The 5030-nt window shown below is 39.8% G+C and overlaps 1 pseudogene; it reads left to right on the plus strand.

Moving 5' to 3' along the window:
* The first annotated feature begins 2876 nt into the window (after positions 1-2876).
* Positions 2877-3355, plus strand: LOC110138183 (FUN14 domain-containing protein 1-like; annotated as a pseudogene).
* The last annotated feature ends 1675 nt before the right edge of the window (positions 3356-5030 follow it).

The following is a 5030-nucleotide window of genomic DNA, read 5'->3' on the forward strand; positions in this document are numbered from 1 at the left end:
CTTTATAGTCTCAATACATTAGAAAAGAAGAAAAAGAAACAAAAAGCTAAGTTCCAACTCAAGAAATTACCAAATTAAAAAAAAAAGTCACAAAACCTCCCCTATAGTTGAAGCAGATGGAAAGAAATAATAATTGTAAAAGTAGAAATTAGAAAACAAGGATACAATCAACAACAAAACTACAGATTGGTAAATGCTCACTCACCAAAGGGTTCTAAGACGTCTCAGTAATGAGGTGGATGGGATCACCTGGGTCTTTAAATGTCAGTCATTCTCTATCAAACTGCTCAGGAGATAGAGAGAGAACTCTTAATATAGTAGCTATTGGCACAAGTTGGAAATTATGCAACGAAACAGATTTTTCTCTCACCGGAGTGGATCTGGCTACCATATACCTCCTGAGGATAATCTGCCAACAGCACAGACCAATAATGAACCATATGATACTGTATCTGAGGGAACCAGCTAAGACAGGCTGATTATAGTGGATCCCTTCCATCAGGGAGAGGCTGTGTTTTGCCTCACTTGAACAGACAATTTTTCTGGCTCCAGATTTGCCCATAATGCTTCTGTCAGCCCCCTCATCCATGAACTTATTAAGTGCTTTCTTCACCATTATGATAACCCATACTGTATCTCTCCCATCCAAAGTACACACAAAAAGAAGTGAAGCAGTGGGTTCAGGCTCATAGGATTCAGTAGTCTTAACATGTACTCTATCATCCATAGATAGTGGACTTTATGAAATGATAGAAGGGTCTAATGAAGATTCTACTACAGAGCCAGCTGGGAGATGATACTTTGTGAGTTTGGGGTGCTGTCTTGTAAGATTGACTGAGAAAACCATAGTTGGAGATATTATTCCTACAGCCAAAATGCATGGGTCTAAGTACTAAGAAGTATATGTAGGGTTGAATTCTCTCAAGTATGTGCATGCGTGGTTGGTGACTTCAGTCATGTCTGACTCTTTGCAACCCTAAGGACTGCAGTCCACCAGGCTCCTCTTCCCATGGGGTTTGCCAGGCAAGAATACGAGAGTGGATTGCCATGTCCTCCTCCAGAGGATCTTCCTGACCCAGGGATCAAACTCACGTTTCCGTCTTTACCACTGAGCCAGCAGAGAAGCCCCGATTTCTCTCACTGATACACATACTGACCAACTTCAACATTTTTCTTGCTCTCATCCCTCTAAACTTGGATTCTGGTTTAGAGGTATTAATTCCTAGGAAACTTTTTTTTTTAATTAGGAAACGTTTATATCCTTTATGCCACTGAATCAACAGGCAAAGGAGTTCTTGTACCAGCTGGGGTGAAACAAAGTGGTTGCTTTGCGATGAGGGCAGGGGATCCTCTGGGGTGCCTCACAGTAGCTCCATGATTAGGGTAGAGCTGATTGAAGATTGGTGCACCCCCAAAGCAGGCAGAACCCCTAAAGGCTAGCTCCTTCAGGAATGAAGGTTTGGGCCTCTCCACCAGGAACCAAACCAGGTAGGTGCTGATTGGAGACAAAACCAACATGGAATGGGTAGTTGATTAAGAAAGTTATAAGTAGCAGCTACAACCTTGTTCTAGAAGCTTTGGGCCATATATGGGTGGTGCTGGCTGTTATGATGATGGGAGCAGCAGCTTCCTGGCCTCTTGATTACAACCACAGAGGTATGTTCTTCAACTAACAAGTTTAGTGGCACCTTCTGACTCCTGTTCTTTCAGTCTTTCCAACAATTTTGTGAGCATCGAACTTCTTTACATCATTGTGGTAAATTCCTTTCTGCTTCGAATACCTGGAGTTATTTCTGTCCTTACATTAAGCTCTGACTAAAGGAGAAGGGGGCAGCAGAGGATGAGATGGTTAGATAGCATCACCTACTCAATGGACATGAATTTTAGCAAACTCTGAGAGATAGTGAAGGGCAGAGGAGACTGGCATGCTGCAGTCCCTGGGGTTGTGCAAAGAGTCGGACATGACTGAGTGACTGAACAACATCAGGTAAGCGTGGTATTTGCATAGGGATGATCACATTGACTAATTTAAAAGACTAGACCCCACTAACAGACCTCTGCTATTTAAATCTGGTGTCTGATATTTCAAACCAGTAGAAAAAATGCTGGACTATGTAACTAATGCCACTGGGGACAGTGGGCTTCCCTCAGGGGGGACATTAAATCCTTTTCTCTCACTAAATAAAAAATTAATTCCAACTGGATTAAAGAAGGAAAGGTGAAAAGCAAAAGTATAACACCATTAGAGGAAAATACAAGAAAAATTATTATGCTAATAAATTTACATCTCTAGCTTATTGCTGTTGTTTAGTCACTAAGTTGTGTCCAACTCTTTTGTGACTCCAAAGACTGTAGCCTGCCAGGCTCCTCTGTCCATGGGATTTCCCAGGCAAGAATACTGGAGTCGGATTGCCATTTCCTTCTACAGGGGATCTTCTCCACCCAGGGATCGAATCTGTGTTACCTGCATTGGCAGGCAGACTCTACCACTGAGCAACCAGGGAAGCCCAAGGAATGCTATACAACAGTTAAATAAATAAATGAACACTTCTTGTAGCCACACAGATAAATACCAAAAACAATATTGAACAACATAAAGCTATCTAAAGGATAAGTATTGTATGATACCACTTATAAAAATTAAGAAACATATAAAACAATACTGTATATAGCTTATGTTACATACATATGAAATAAAAGTTTTTGAAAACTTCCATGGTAATGATAAGCACCAAATTCAGGATGGAGGATACTTCTGAGAAAGAAGAACACTAATATAATAGGGGAAGATTATCCATGGGTTTTCCTTTTATTTATAATTTATTTCTAAGCTGAAAAGTTGGCACATAGTGTTAATTTTCTTATACAGCTTTTGTATGACTGAAATATTTAATAATAGGGTCCAGAACTCCCCTCCCAAAAAATATGAAAGTGATGATGACTTTTATGACATGTTAGATTTAACTGAGTATGTAAGAAGACACCACTGTTGGAATCTAGTGTTTGATCACAGTTCTGGACCTGTGGTAGAAAATTACTCAGTAGCCACCCAGACTGTAATGGATGAAGTGAGTGGCAGGTGTGCGGGATTTTTGTTCCAGAAACTTGGAAAACTTGCAGCAACTGTAGTAGGTGGTGGCTTTCTTCTCCTTCAGATTGCCAGCCACAGTGGCTGTGCAGATCAACTGGAAGGGAGTTGAAAAAGACGTAAACAAAGCAAAAGGATAGATGAAGAAATGAGCAAATAAGGCGGCACCTTAAATCAACAACAGAAGAAGCAACAGAACTTGTCAAACAGAACCTTGTGATATCCGGTGGATTTATGGCAGGTTTTTTGCTAGGTCTTGAATCTTGAGGATATGAATGTTTTGTCATGGTGGGGTCACCTCTGAGAAGTGTTGGTGACAAGATGATCTCAACATTTTCAATGACACATTTTCCAGGATGACAAGAAATAACTAGCTGGGCAATACCAAACCCACAGCTTAGCATTTTGCCATCTGAAATTTGGCAGACTAGTATCTACTATGGAGAAGGGAATGGCAACACACTCCAGTATTCTTGCCTAGAGAATACATGGACAGACAAGCCTGGTGGGTTGTAGTTCATGGGGTCACAAAGAGTTGGACATGACTTTGTAAAACAACCAATAGAGTATGTGTATAAAAGTATTCCTGAGCAAAACAAGGCTTTTTTAAAAAATTGCAGTTGCTTAAAATTTGCCTATAAACACCACCACCAGATGTAGATATATATATATAGAGAAAAAAATCTGTTGGATATACTCCCCAGTGAAATATTATCCTTATTTTATTTAAATAAGATGTTCTCCATTGTGCTTTTTAGTATAGTGCTGATAATTAAAATAATTTGTATTATAGCTTCAACAGTAGGGTTGACTTTTTTAAAGATATATTTGCAATAAACTGAAGAACTATAATGCCCCTTTGTGGAAGGATTTATAAATAATAGAATTATTAAAGGTAATAAGCAATTTTTTTTAAAAAAAGAGATAAGGACTAGGGTATAAAAATAGTCACTATTTATATAGAGTCTGGTTTGAGTGCTGTTCTAAGTGCTTTATATGTGATAGCTCATTTAAATCTCAAAGCAAGCTTTTTTCCTTTCTTTCTTTTTGGCTATGTCCCACAGTTTGCAGGAACTCAGTTCCTGAACCAGGGATTGAACCCAGGCCACAACAGAGAAAGCCTAGAGTCCTAACCACTAGCCACCAGAAAACCCCCTCAAAACAAGCCTTTGAAGTACTATTATCTTTAGTCTAGGGATGAGGAAATGAAGACACAGAGAAGTTAAATAACTTATTTAAGACTAGATGGTGGAACTGATCTGGGAGAAGAAAAGCAATTTGGCTCTGATTTTTAACCACTACACCAAATCGCCTCCTAGTCCTATTAAACACACAAGAGGTTCTTAATATTCAGTTGAAATCTATGAGATTATGGCTTTTGTAGACCAAAATGGCCAAATATATCAGCAATTACATATGGTTCAAGTAATAAATGGCTAAGAAATACAAATACAACTAAAATGATTGTAAGACAAGGCTCAGTGATGACTCTGTCATTGCTTTTAAATGTATGGAGGACTTCTGCATGCTTGTCCTAGATATTGTTACCACTGAAGCACGAATGCTAGACATCCCATCCTGACCATTAACTCTGAAATCAAGTGAAGAAAGGAAGGTCATAATAGTATAGGTGGTGTGAGAGCCAACCACAGCAGGGTTGCAGGGGGGAATTGACAGAGTTGCCTTGTCAACAGCTTGAGTCTTCCTTCCCGTTTGCTTTCTCAGCTTGTCTCAGAAGCTGCTCCACAACAACCAGGACTTTGCCACAGTTTGGCTCCAAGGTCCTTACCTGCAGGCCTCTGAGTGAGCTTTTAAAAAACCCAGACAGGGCATCAGGACCATCTCCTTAGAGCGTGAAAGAGCATGAGATCAAAGATCTCTCTCCCCAGCTCCTGGCTGCATCCTGACTCCCAGGAATTTGGAAAAAGAAAGAAAGAAACAG

This window comes from Odocoileus virginianus, chromosome 24, assembly GCF_023699985.2.
Source record: "Odocoileus virginianus isolate 20LAN1187 ecotype Illinois chromosome 24, Ovbor_1.2, whole genome shotgun sequence".
Taxonomy (NCBI): domain Eukaryota; kingdom Metazoa; phylum Chordata; class Mammalia; order Artiodactyla; family Cervidae; genus Odocoileus; species Odocoileus virginianus.